This window comes from Pleurodeles waltl, chromosome 3_1 (genome assembly GCF_031143425.1).
Source record: "Pleurodeles waltl isolate 20211129_DDA chromosome 3_1, aPleWal1.hap1.20221129, whole genome shotgun sequence".
Classification (NCBI taxonomy): domain Eukaryota; kingdom Metazoa; phylum Chordata; class Amphibia; order Caudata; family Salamandridae; genus Pleurodeles; species Pleurodeles waltl.
In genome coordinates, this window is record NC_090440.1 from 924121070 (window position 1) to 924135802 (window position 14733).

Below are 14733 nucleotides of genomic sequence, written 5' to 3' on the forward strand. Positions count from 1 at the left end.
TAAATACTGTATTCTGTAGTTGAATTCTTAACTTGGCTGTAATCAAGTGTGTATTCATGGACTGGGCTGATTATAATTGAATTTACGACCAGCCCAGAGGACTGTTTATCCAAAGTAACTAAATAGTTCAGCACGCTTTTGCTAAATATTAGGATAAGATGTTAAGTACCTCTAGTTAATGTCTTAAATTGTGCCATGTCTAGAAAAAAATTAAGTTGAACTTTAAGCTAATTCACTTTTTTATTTATTGAAAAATCTACTTACAAAAATCTTACCATGAGTTCATGCGAAAGTTTTGGGGAAACAATAGAAAATCTAGAGAAGATTAAGTATTTTTAAGTCACTGGGACATGGTTTAAAGAAAGGACAAGTTGTGGCTTATGAAATGGAATGTGGGCAGATTACAGAGATGCAGTAATAGAACATAAGGCAAACCATAATGCAGCTTAGAGTTGAGTATACACAGGGAGTAGGGATGTGCAGAGCATGGAAGGCAAGGAGAGGGTCATCTGATCAAAAAGAAGGGGGAGGGATGCAATTCATATTTTTAAGTTGAGGTCTATTTTTCTTGCTGTGTTTTAGCAGAATATTGGAAGGAGACATTTTGAGATGTCCTACAACCCGAGGAATTGTAGAAAGAAATAACATTATTTGCATAAAAGATAGTGTATTGTAGCATTAGGATAGTTCGTAATACTGTAACATGTTGCTGTTAAGTGCTTAGTCACACACATAGATCTCTACATCATGGGGGGTGTGGTTGGAAGTGTGTTGTCTTTGCTTTGAGCCTCTGTGTTTCCATGCCATGTCTGATGACCACTGAGCTGTTGTTATTGTGTTATTGGATGCAACACTTGATGGTGTGATGGATGAGGAAGAATGAGAGATACACCTGCAACTCTGTAGTTTCAGGCATGATAGTATAACTGATTAACTCTGAAGCTTTCTTTATTGAGTTGGTAATTTTTCTTTTTTGTTCTATATCCCATTTTCTATGCTGACCGTTGCAGGAGATAATCCACTTAATCAATCGGGGAAGTAATGTGTGTAGAATGAGTGGGGATTCAAGATCTGCCTGTGTAGAATGTGGTAAAGTCCTCCTTTTCATGATTATCATTATGAAATGCCAATTAAGAAGGTTTGGCAAGACTTCACTTATAATTATATATATTTGCCAGGATGTTGGCGCTAACATATTTGACTATTTGGGACCTGCAGCAAGGACTATGTTAGAGTCTCTGGTGACCAGTAATGTGTGCCACATCTGCCTGGTTAGTTAGGTGGGATATTATAGTCTGTGTATGTGACCTCCACTTACCAGCAAGGTTTCTCTGAACCTTTCATATAACATATGCCTGTCCTGTTGCTGAGGGACCAGGTAGCAAATTGGTAATGCCTAATATGATGGCACAAATAATATCTGATTGAGTCTAGGAGGACTAGTGTTACTGTCGATCCATCTTGTGGTTAGAGGTAAGACAGGCATTGAATATCATCCCCTGGAGACCAGTAACAGCAGCTCTTACAGGATTTGTCATGGACCCTTGGATCGAGCCTGGATTGTTTTACAGACCACATTTGAAAAGCCCTTGTGTAAGAGCTTACTTCGAAATTGCACATCTTAGATGACTTACGTTTGAAAGAGAGAAATCAAAGAAACTTGTAGAAGGGAACTGCGAGGCATGCGAGTAGAACGAACCAAGTGAATTTGCAGGGTCGACTGTACTGGATGATGGATGGATGGTCAAAGCAATCACTTGAGCAATCAGAGAGACTCAGTGTGCTAGCTTCACAAATGCAGTTTGTTGGTCACTCTTTCAAGCTGACAAGATCCTTGCATAACAGTGAATAAGCTTGTGCAAATGCACATCTTCAATATCAGTTGTTATGAAAAGTGTTTGCTGTGCCTCACCTTGTTAGAAATTAGAATTGTGCACATACTGCCCTATTGTTTGGCACCCTAGTGCACACCCTTCCTATATCATACCCCGCTCTTTTCTCTGGACAGGAAATTAATTTTAGGTTAATAGGAGAAGGAAGATTTGCCTCCCTGTTTATCTCCCAGTATCGCTTGTACTTTTGTAGGTCACTGAAGAGAAGCATATGGCCGTAAATATGCACCAGTGCATCTTGATGGCACAGCGAGTGCACAGTTTTTCCTGGCTCACATGCTGAAGGGCCCACCCGAAAGTAGTGGGCAAGGCTGCCTTTCGGTCCTTTTTTGAGAAGCAGGAGTTGTGCCGCCTCCCTTGCCATCACCCACACCAAGGGAAGAAAGGTGCTGCTAAAAGCCAGTTTAGTAGTTCAATTTACATTTATGTCAAATTTTCCATCTTTTTTAGATAGTCCTTGTGCTTGACTACTTTTCTGTGGCATGTGATGGACTGCAGCAGTAGCTGTATACTAGGGGAACTTTGATATATTTTGCGAATTGACTGAGCTTTTGTACCTTGCCCTGAGAGTTTAGCAAGTGCTCCCTTGTGAACCACAATTAACTGACTCCTGTAATCATCCTGGGACCAATTTATAAACACATTTAGGATGAAAAGGAGTATGACAAGTGTGCTCTTCTATGTACTTTTATTTGCCCTTGTGAATCGACTTTGAAACATTCAACTCCCTTTCATTGCTAAGAGGTTTCAGTCCTTTCTGTTGGTTCTAACTGTATATGATTATTCCTTGACTTGTTCTCATTTTATTCCCATTTTACATGTCTCTGGGTCAATTCGCAAACACATGTAGTAGTACTTAAAAGCTAACTACAGGGAGTGCAGAATTATTAGGCAAATGAGTATTTTGACCACATCATCCTCTTTATGCATGTTGTCTTACTCCAAGCTGTATAGGCTCGAAAGCCTACTACCAATTAAGCATATTAGGTGATGTGCATCTCTGTAATGAGAAGGGGTGTGGTCTAATGACATCAACACCCTATATCAGGTGTGCATAATTATTAGGCAACTTCCTTTCCTTTGGCAAAATGGGTCAAAAGAAGGACTTGACAGGCTCAGAAAAGTCAAAAATAGTGAGATATCTTGCAGAGGGATGCAGCACTCTTAAAATTGCAAAGCTTCTGAAGCGTGATCATCGAACAATCAAGCGTTTCATTCAAAATAGTCAACAGGGTCGCACGAAGCGTGTGGAAAAACCAAGGCGCAAAATAACTGCCCATGAACTGAGAAAAGTCAAGCGAGCAGCTGCCACGATGCCACTTGCCACCAGTTTGGCCATATTTCAGAGCTGCAACATCACTGGAGTGCCCAAAAGCACAAGGTGTGCAATACTCAGAGACATGGCCAAGGTAAGAAAGGCTGAAAGACGACCACCACTGAACAAGACACACAAGCTGAAACGTCAAGACTGGGCCAAGAAATATCTCAAGACTGATTTTTCTAAGGGTTTATGGACTGATGAAATGAGAGTGAGTCTTGATGGGCCAGATGGATGGGCCCGTGGCTGGATTGTTAAAGGGCAGAGAGCTCCAGTCCGACTCAGACGCCAGCAAGGTGGAGGTGGAGTACTGGTTTGGGCTGGTATCATCAAAGATGAGCTTGTGGGGCCTTTTCGGGTTGAGGATGGAGTCAAGCTCAACTCCCAGTCCTACTGCCAGTTCCTGGAAGACACCTTCTTCAAGCAGTGGTACAGGAAGAAGTCTGCATCCTTCAAGAAAAACATGATTTTCATGCAGGACAATGCTCCATCACACGCGTCCAAGTACTCCACAGCGTGGCTGGCAAGAAAGGGTATAAAAGAAGGAAATCTAATGACATGGCCTCCTTGTTCACCTGATCTGAACCCCATTGAGAACCTGTGGTCCATCATCAAATGTGAGATTTACAAGGAGGGAAAACAGTACACCTCTCTGAACAGTGTCTGGGAGGCTGTGGTTGCTGCTGCACGCAATGTTGATGGTGAACAGATCAAAACACTGACAGAATCCATGGATGGCAGGCTTTTGAGTGTCCTTGCAAAGAAAGGTGGCTATATTGGTCACTGATTTGTTTTTGTTTTGTTTTTGAATGTCAGAAATTTATATTTGTGAATGTTGAGATGTTATATTGGTTTCACTGGTAATAATAAATAATTGAAATGGGTATATATTTTTTTTTGTTAAGTTGCCTAATAATTATGCACAGTAATAGTCACCTGCACACACAGATATCCCCCTAACATAGCTAAAACTAAAAACAAACTAAAAACTACTTCCAAAACTATTCAGCTTTGATATTAATTAGTTTTTTGGGTTCATTGAGAACATGGTTGTTGTTCAATAATAAAATTAATCCTCAAAAATACAACTTGCCTAATAATTCTGCACTCCCTGTATGTACTCCAAAATACCTTTGTTAGTAGGCAAACTAGTCAAATTGTTGCATGTTTTCATTTGTTGAATTTGAAGTGCAACTTTTTAAAGGAGTTGCCCAAACTCTTTGGGTCTGAAAACCGCCACTCCGGTTTTCCGCCTGCTGGCTCTATTATGAGTTTCCCACTGGGAAACACTGTTTCCGCCCGCTGGCCCTGCGGGATACCGGCCCCAGCATTAAAAGCCAGTAGCAATGTTCTGGTGCGTCGGGTGCGACAGCACCTGTCTCTCTTTTCATTGCCTGTAATCCAGGCAGTGAAAAGCACGACAGGTCCCCATACAGCCCCTGGGACCCTATCTCCGACAGCCTTTGCATTGCGGTGGAACCGCCTTGCAAAAGGGGGGTGGAGAAGGGGACTTGTAATCCCCAGGGCAGCACTGCTTGCAGCGCTGCTCTGGCGGATTAAGACCGCTGAGACTGCCAGGCTGTCGACCAGTGGCAACCTGTCAGTGCCGGTGGTCCAACTGTGGTGGCTCCGCCATGGTCATAAAATGGCAGTCAGACCACCTCTTTGGCGGTGTTCCTACTGCCATCGCGAGTGTGGTGTCTTAAGACCGCCACACTTCTAATAAAGGGCCTCAGTCTGTTGGTGCAAAGTCCAGGACAGTGGCATTATTTGGATATGTACACCGTCATTGAACTAAATGGATTTATTTTCTTAAAAATATGCAGGAAAATGATTGGCTGATCCGATCCCAGAGAATAGCTGGGGACTATGGAAGCTCTAAATCCCTTTAACCTGTTCTTAACACCTTGGTGTCCTAAGTAGGGTAGGCCTCGTGTGGTTACTGAAAGCTTTACTAAAAGTCAAAGGCATCATTACATTGAGTGCTTAACTGCATGTCTCATTAAGATACAGCATTGGATGTTGGTAGAGGGGTAATATCGCAAGATCAAACATGTCTGCTATTGTACCCCCCTGCCCAGTCCTCGCAGTCCCCTCCCTCAGGCTCCTTTCCCTTAGCTGACTCACTAATACTAATGCTTTGGAAATCTTCCTGGAAATTTTCTTTGGCCTGGTAGTCTTTAACTCACCACATTAACAGAAGTTCAACTTATTACAGCTACGAAAACTACCTCTGTTTTACTCTGCAACCTACCCACTGCATGGCAAAATCATCCACGCATCAATTCTTGCAACTTGCTATATTGCTTTAAAATATTTAGATTGGTACTGTCTGCAATTTGTATGGAACTCCTGCTCTAAAATAATTAACTAGTCAGGAGATGGGAGTGTATTCCCCACCTTCCTCCAATGCAAACACCACCAGCATGCCATCAGAGTGCCCGCTTGTCAAAGTTTTTCACTAAATACAACTTGTCATAGAAAACTCCCAATTGCGATACAGGTGTGCTCAGCCAAAGCAGCCTCCTCTATGAGCCATGAAGCAGCCAGACAGTGGGCATATTAGGTTGACTGGAAAGGGTGACATCAGGTGGTGAAAGATGTTAATACTCCTGTTTTCTACGTGCTGCTGGGTGTTAACAGCTGTAAATTGGCACCCCTCCATCCACTCATTATAGTCCCTCACCTTTGGCTCAGTCTATATCCAGGTAGTGATAACCCCCAATACCCATTGAAATGGACGTCTCTCTTCCAGTACTAGTACACTGCAGGAGGGCCTGCTTCAAAATGTCAGAGTTGTGTTTGTTAATTTTAAACCCTGCCACTTTCTCAAATCTGTCCATTTGGTGAAGGGTGAGGACATCATCTGCAAAAAGGGTAATTTGTGATGGTCCGCACCAAAGATAAGCCCCAAGATGTCTGGGCATTCCCTTATAGCTGCTTTTAAGCTATTTATTGGCAGGGTGAACTGCATTGGAACAGGTAATTTCTAACAGTCCCCTCCTTCAAGGTAAAGTTGATCCCTCCATTGACCAAGAGCCATACCCACGATATCTAGTACACTGAGAAAACCGATCCTCTCTAGTGAAACTAGCTAAATGCTTTTTTGGCATTCTATGAAACGTCAATCACCTGGATTTATTTTCTACTCGCCTTTGTGATCAGATGTGTGACCTTGCATATCTACTGTGTCTGTTGTTAACTCACAAATGCAGATGGATCAGGTTTGATCAAACCCAGCAAACATTTATCATGCAGTACCAACATTTTAGAAATGAGTTTGGCATCAAGATTTGAAAAGGTGACAGGCCTGTAAGATTTGCATTCTGTGGGTTCTTTGCCAGGCTTTAAGATTACTGAGATGTTGGCCCCTGCCACAGTTCATGTACCCCATGTAGCTGCAATGAAGGTGTTGAAAAGCAATGTGAATGGGGCTGCCAAAAAATCACTGAAATACCTGTTAAATTCCATTGGGTAGCCATCTGGGTCTGTGGAAGAATCAGTGGCTGTCTTCTCTTCCTCTACCTCACGTGGGACGTCATAAATCTTTCTCAAAGAATTCGAGATCGGGAGATGGCATGTGCTTAGGTATATTTCTTATTCTTCTGCGGATTTATTTCTTCCCTTCACTTGTTAAATGTCTAAGGGCCATATGTACTAAAGCATTTTCCCATAGACAGACAATGGGTTAAAACCTTTGATACATCTGGCCCTAAATTACTTGATTTTACACTTCTCCCTGACCAGCTGGCCACTCTTGTCCTCTCTTTAGAGTATGTGTGTTGCACTCAATGATGGGCTGCCAGCAATCTGTCTGCCTTGATACCCGTACTATTAATTTTTTTGTTTAAGTCTTAGGCTGAGAGCACCCTGCTTATTTGTCTGTAGCAGGGCCATTCAACACACCTATTTTTGAGACTCTTACCACTATTGTTTGCTTTTTTGTTTTCCTTCACTAGGTTCCTCACCTCTTCTGGCACTTTATCAGTTTATACCTTTCTCACCCTATTCGCCTGTGCATCCGGGGCTCAGATCAACTAGATTGTTGTCTCAAAAGCCTTACATTTCCTAGCTAAGGATGTGGGGCTATCTCTGTGCCTGATAAAAAATTCTTTAATATGCTGCCTTACGTCATTACCATACGGCAGGTCATCTAGGAAAAGCCTGTTATCGTGCCATCTACTGAACTACCTGCCAACACAGGGTCCCCGCCAATGAAGCACAATACGGATGTGCTCTACCAAAAACTATGTTCCTAAAATCCACCCTTGCTACCAACTGTCTGCTTACAAACAAATAGTCTGTGCCAGGAGAAGTGTGGTGCATATTCTTTGTCGTCGATGTGTGTCTCCAGATGTCAATGATTTCCAACTCGGAAAAACTCTGCTGTGACTGCTTGCTTGTCACTCCAGTTGCAACTTATTGGGGATTTGATCTGTCCAGGCCCACACCGCAAACTCAGTTAAATTACCACCCGCTACAATGTGCTCCTCTAGGAGATGGACTAAGGAGCACAGAGTGTCGCTAAGAAATCTTTCTTAACCTGTATTTGTTGTGTAAATATTTTCCAGAGTGAGGCTACTACTTGTGTAGTCCAGTTATGCTGGCACAGCTCTGCCCCAGGGACTTATTAGTCAGGACGTTCTGCGGCAGGGCTCCCTGACTAATGAAAATGGCCATGCCGCCCTTTTGATCATCTGAGGCAAACAGATGGATGGAATAGAGCCTGTGTGGCATTCATGGCTGATCCACCTATCACTGATGGGTCTTCCGTACAAATATTATATCTTCAGACAGATCCCTTATATGTTATATCTTCAGACAGATCCCATAAATAGGACAATACTCTTTGACACTTGTGTGGTGAGTCAAGCCCCCTCATGTTTTGCAGGAGTAGGCTGAATTTGATGTACTGTTTTGAAACAGCCACCTATAGCATTGATCGCTCTTGTGCACCTGGCAAGAAGGGGGTTAATATAAGCTCCTGCAGCATAGAGGAGGCCCATCCTTCAGGAGGCTCCATTCCATCTGGGGCCTATGAATATCTGGGACATTTGGAAGTCTCATTGGCCAGCAATATATTTTGGAAGGGGTGAGCTTAGGTGCACATGTGCTTCCTCCTATAATTTCTCCCCCATCAGCGTTGAAAAATGTTACATAAATTATTCAAACAAGTGAAGAAACAAAGCATGAAAAATGTGACTCTTTCCCCCGACAGAGCCTGGTAAAATAGAAATGTTGGTTTTCATATTCCCCTGGAACCATACAAAAGAACCAACATGTTTCAGTCAATACCACCACATGGCTTCCTAGCCTCCTCCACCAATCCTACTATCACTTCATCGTCCTTCCAGTGAAACCGCTGGTCCTCTGGGAAGATCCATCGGACGTTGTTCTGTTTTGATATGAGATCCTACAGTACCTCTCAGTACAGACATAATCTCACTAGCATATACTAACAGGTCTTGGTACAGCACTTTCTTACTAACTTTGAAATAGCATAAAGGCTGTTTGTTGGTTTCTTGCAATAGATGTTACTTTATTGGCTATAAGGAGAATTTCACAACTGCATTTCTTGGTTGTTCGATATCTCTTTTAGACTCGGTTCCCAACTTCTGGGCCTTCTCTATAGAAATTGCCAATGAATCCCTTGTGCAGGAGTTTTTGAAAGAGGACTGGGCACAATCTTCTGTGTTCCTTCGTGCTCATTCTCTTTCAGAATTCTAATCTTAATACTATTTTTGGGACTTATTCTCAAGGCCCTCATATGTCACTAAGGATTTACCCAGTGGACCCCAGCACTGAGACTGCCTGACTAGTGTCTGACATGTTGACAATCAGAGGTATGTGACATTCTCAGGCCCATCTTTCTCTGGTGGATCAGATGAAGAGACTAACCCACAGCCAGGGTCCAATGCATCATCCTTTCTCCTTGGATCCACCACACAGGACTGGTAGCAACCATCATATTTTTAGGATGGGCATCAAGGGGCAGAGACAGAGGGAGTTGCACAGGAAGAGGTTTTGGACGTGTCAGGTGCAACAAAAGTCGAGGCTACTACCCACAGGAATTCCGTTGAGAATGGCAGGCCCACTGTCAACATTGCAAATAGTGAACCAACCACTAGACCCTCCTGACTCAGCCCCATCACTTAACTTCTCTCAGTATACGTTAACCAATTAATCAGAATCTGCTGCGCTTGGCAAGGGATTGTTCTTCATACCAACAACAACACAGCTGACTAATTCAAGATCAAAATGGAACTACACCAATTTTTTCACATGTGAGTCTGAGAAATTACTTTGGCTTTGTAAATATTTTGTTAGGGCTGAAAAGTCGACGATGCTCTGTTTTGGATTTTGTATATATGACTTGTGTCGTTATACAATTGCCCTAATTTAAATGTATTATACCGCCATTGTTCACTGGATATTTTGAGCTATCACTACAGGTTATCACATTTCTCACCTTTTATGTGCACTGCACCACCTTTTTGTTCCTTATATTTGAAGCAATATTAAGTATACATAAAATCAAAGTAAATAACCAAACGTTCATTTTTGGCTGTAGTTGTTTCAAGTAATATTTGCTACTACTTTGATTTTCTCATCTTAACAAGGACTAAATATATGGCCTCTGCAATGTTTTAAGTTCAAAACAAATTATTTCCATAAGAACCACTGTTAATTACACATTGTCTGATGTAGACTGTAGTAATTGTTCTGCTGCCTCCATTCTCGATCCCACTTCCTTCATGTTCCTTGGGAGGGCTGAGGAGTCAATCCCAAGGTCTATGTACAACTTCAACAGGCCTGGGATAAGATTTGCTTATAGTCTGCCTTCACGGCTGCCAGGCAGGAGAGAAGATTATCCTTCATAAGTGGTAGGTTTTCCTTGGTATCCATGGCCATCACCAAGGGCATCCAGTGTCGTGTTGTGGGTTTAGCAAGATTGTATTGTGTGTCTATGTGCAATACATAGGAATGTATTTTAATATGCTTAGGCCTTTTTATGTGTGACGCATGGGAAGGGTTGGATCTGATTCAGATGTCCCAGCTGAAGCAGAAAATGTTGACTAGGGCTGGGGTCTTGGCTCCGCTCTCACCCTGCACTACAAAGCAGGGTTCCTGGGCCTCGGCTTGTTATCTGCTGTTTGTCTTCTGCTGGTGTCCCACACTCACTGCAGCAAGCCAAAATCCGGTCAGCCCTTATTCTCATTCTACATGACCGCCAATCTTCAGTGAGCCTCCTCAGGGACCACAAAGGGCACACACATCAATCTGGTCATGCTGTTAGGGTATCTATAATGATCTCTCCACTAGCCTTTTGACCTGACAACCCACTTAAAGTTGCTCTAGTGGGTGTGTGCTTGGGGGTGGTGGGGGCATATAGCTGGTTTATATTCCCAATACTTTCTCATGAAATAATTCCATGTGGTTCTGCTCTTTTCCTGGCCAGAATGATTCATAGGACGCACATTTCACATGCCAAGCTTAGTATGACTGTCTAGTCCTATGAACACTGTAAAAGTATGGATTTGCTGTCCTACGCACACACCCACAGCGGGATCCATGTTAAAGCCTTGTCACATTGCAGCTCCTACATGTCTCTATCCAGGGCACCAGCACCCTCTCTCCACGTGGTCAGGGTCTCTTCGGGGTTTCTTGAGAACATACTGTGAAGTGGAAAGCTTCATCCCACAAGGATTTGTTTATTTTAATTTATAACCCTGCATTGTTTATGGATTTGATGATATGGGATTTCTTGATGTTACTATGAGATGTACAGCCTTGTCAACTCAGAAACAGTGACCTTAAGAAAGTGAAAAACAATAATAGTCAAAGGGTTTTAAGGAAAAGATTAATGTGCTGTAAGTAGTCTGATGCCTGGCTGATATCACGTTTGCCGTGCTCTAGTAGTCTAGAATAATTGACTTCTATATTGGAAAACCTAATAGGCACATCTGTGTTTTTATCATCCCGTTGCTCAGATATTGCATCTGGAAGTACCTGTTCATTTGTTTAATTGTTGTTGTTCTTCTCATTGTAGGTTTGGGATCCCCCCCTTAATGATGGCTGTCGAAACTGACATCTTGGTCCTAAAATGGGCACTTTACGAAAACAAATAAACTAATGAAAACTGAGAGCTCTTTGAATGTTGATGTTTAATCACAAGTTATCAAAAGACTTTTATACATATATTTTTTATGAATGCTTTTTTCGTGCCAAGAGCTTTACCAGCATCATTTCTGTAAGTGCGTAGCCTGTATGGACATCAGTCAGGGCATTCAGAAGTACACCTGCTTTTTTTCATTGTACAGTACAGCTGATGTTACCTGACCTGATCCTATGACTAGAATATATGTAAACATGGGTGCATGGTCACCGGTTTGAGAATTAACAGGGTACTTAAAGTACTAAAGGGAAATATATTAATAACTATTTTGTAGCAGACACGAGGTCTACAACCAGTGGTGATCTTCATTAAAGGGACCCCCCCGACCCCGCCCACCCCTCTGCCCCCAAACACACACACACACCCTCTCCCCAACCTCCCCCCCACTAGAAAATCCACTTGGATGCCAGTAGTTTTCCAGGGTATGCCACTTCCATGTGTAGGCTACAGGGTACCAGCATGTATATTCGTAGATCTAACAAGTGGGTGCTTGTAGATCCCTTTCCAAAAAATGTATTTGTGCTGTCAGGCTTGGAGAAAAAATGCAAACAAAATACTAAACGTTTGCATTGCCATGTCGAAACATACAGTATTTATTCTAAATTCGATTTTAATCCTTATAATCTTCCTCTGCTGTGCCATTCTGATAGATGACCACACCATTCTGTATAACGCATGAACTGTTAATTTGCGTAAAATCAGCAAATTCTAGGATTTGGGGGGGGGGGGAATGGTGCTAGTTTAAACATCAAAAGGGCGTGACGTATTAAGAATAGGAGCACTGAGAGAGTTTTCTTAGCTAGCAGATTTGCACAGTTGGCATGCTGCGTTCATGAAAGATGTTTGCATGTCATGAATTTCGAAATGCCATCGCATTAAAAACACACCCTTTTATAATCAATAATCAGTGGGTCGTTTTTCATAGGAGCGTTTCAGTGTGCAAAGCACAGAAAAAGCTTATATTGTTGCATAGTTGAATAGTCAAATGCAGAAAACATTCGTGCATGACTGACCTGTCATTCAAAACAGAATGCACACTTTTAATATAGGAATTTACAGCATAGGTATGTGAGTCCTTAAAATAGCTTTTGTTGTTGCAAGAATAGTAATCTGGGGATTGTTTATTCAGTCCCCGATTAGCAAGCTTTATTTTAGTTGCATCGCTTGTGAAGCGCAGAGCAAAAGCAAAAACTGTCATATTTGCAAACTTATAGCTGCACTGTCACTGCTCTGCATTGGAAAGAAATGTTGCATATGTGCATTCCAAGAACTATAAATTTGAAACTCGGTACAGAGTCTCTTCCATCATTTTTGATTTAAAAAAAAGACTTAAGCAATACACGAGAAGGTGGAGGCAAGAAACGCCGTCTGTTGTTTAAGTCGCCGGTCATAATGAAGGTCCCACACAACCATGGTCCTTTTTGTTTCTTTTGCCAGCAAACCTGCCTCTTGAATTGAGTTTGCCACCACGAGACAGCAGAATGCTTATAAGAAAGTTAAAACAACTTTGTCTCGTTTGCTTTGATGTGGGTTGGGAGAAAATAACTTTTCTGGTGATTAGTCTGACATCTCGTCAAGTCCAAGTCATGCACACCGCTACTTTCTGTTTGTTGTTTGTAAAGAAAATGGAGTAGGAACCGAATTTTCAGTTCCAGTACAATTTCCCCACTACTACGTTGAATTTGTTTTACTAGATAAACAATGTATATTGAAAGTTATCGTTGTTTTTAATACAGCGTTTAAAAAGAAAACAATTATTTTCACAAAATGTGGTTTTAAGTATTTCAAAAAAGGCTTTATTAATAACTTAAGATGGCATTCTGTCCTTAAGTGTTATGTTTTGTTTTTTTGTAGTAAGTGAACATATTCATTGTAGAATGAAGTCTGAGCAGTTACATATTTTTGGTCGCCCTGTTGTTTGGCCCCACATGGACATCTACCATATAAGTTCTGTTGTTTTGGGATGTCACACTTGGGGAAAACCTATAGTATTGTTCACCCCACAGACAGAGCTTTATTTGCTTCTGCTGAACAGCCATACAAGTGGGTCTCTGCCATCACCTGGTTTGCAAGAGCCAATGGAGAGTCTTCACTTTATCAAGCATTAGTATACCAGGGCAGCTCCTGTGGCCCCACCCCAACAGCAGACAAAAGCCCCAGATCTGTTTTGCTCGAGGTATCCTTGATAACTGACTTAGGCGTAGAGGAGGAATGCTGTAATAGCAGGGCGTGGGTGCTGTAGAGATGGAACGAGTTCTGAAAAAAACAGCTTCATTTTAGTATTCTTCTTGACCTTCGTCCGTTGCTCTCACACAACCAAATGGGTGGAACCAGGGGGATGTGGTTATGATGGATAGATTGAAAGAGGGTATCCAGAAACATTTTGTATGGCTAAATATCCAGAATTGTGGACCTGTTTTCCACTTCTGAAGTCCCACATGATGCAAGATAATTGTACTGTTTTCTCTCCTTTCATGGTTTTGACAAGGAACACCATTGGGACAATACTTTCTTTTAGTTAAAAAAAAAAAAAAAAAAAATACTACAAATTACAATTAAATATTCCAACGCTTGCAAAAATATATGCTACTCTCGCATTCAAAATGCATCGGCTTGTGAACCTGGTAGCTGATTTTCACAATTAGACCCACTGACTAAACTGAACCACTATATTTATTTTGTTGTGCGCCCATATTTAATATTTTCACTTTGGCTACCACGTTTGTCATTCTAGCAGTGAAAATCCTCCTCCTTATTTGGATACCCACCTACTCATGTGAGTATTGTTAAAAAACAAACAAACAAAACAAACTATTCCCTCATTTGAGCACACTGTAGTTGACTCCTGAGTGCCAAGTACCAAGGCGTTCCTCTTGTGCTATTTGTAACTCATTGTTTTTAAGACACTTTCGAAACAAATAATTCTTCTAGTTAATTTAGGTACTGTTGGTGTCCATTTATAGTCAAATTATGGCGATGACCATTATTTTTACCCAAATAGCGCCTAAAAACGCTCGAAGTATGTCTCGTAAGCCATGGGATTTCCTACCTCCTAAACATGCGTTGTTTGAGTCAATTAATGGAATTAGTAGTTCTCACCTAAGGATTTATAGCATTTTCTTGTTAATAAAACTGTTCCGGGAGGCTACTACCAGGATGGATACTATGCTTTCATGTTAGTTCGAAACCTCTAAACTGGATGTCTTATTGGCATCTACACTCCCATAAGAAAGCCTTATGTATAGACGGAAATGTTTTTTTAATCAAAATGCATTTCAGTACAGCTGTGCTGCAGCCGAAAACATTTGGCATCAGGATCAACACTAACCTGTGCTTTAGCGTCTACA

General features: G+C 41.7%; 1 protein-coding gene across 1 annotated transcript in view; it reads left to right on the plus strand.

Moving 5' to 3' along the window:
- The window catches only part of LUZP1 (leucine zipper protein 1), a 141384-nt gene extending 127478 nt beyond the window's left edge, over positions 1-13906 (plus strand). Inside the window, exon 4 of the mRNA XM_069223915.1 lies at positions 11261-13906. The gene's annotated coding sequence lies outside the window, so the exon portion shown is untranslated. The remainder of the gene's footprint in view (positions 1-11260) is intronic.
- Positions 13907-14733: the final 827 nt, after the last annotated feature.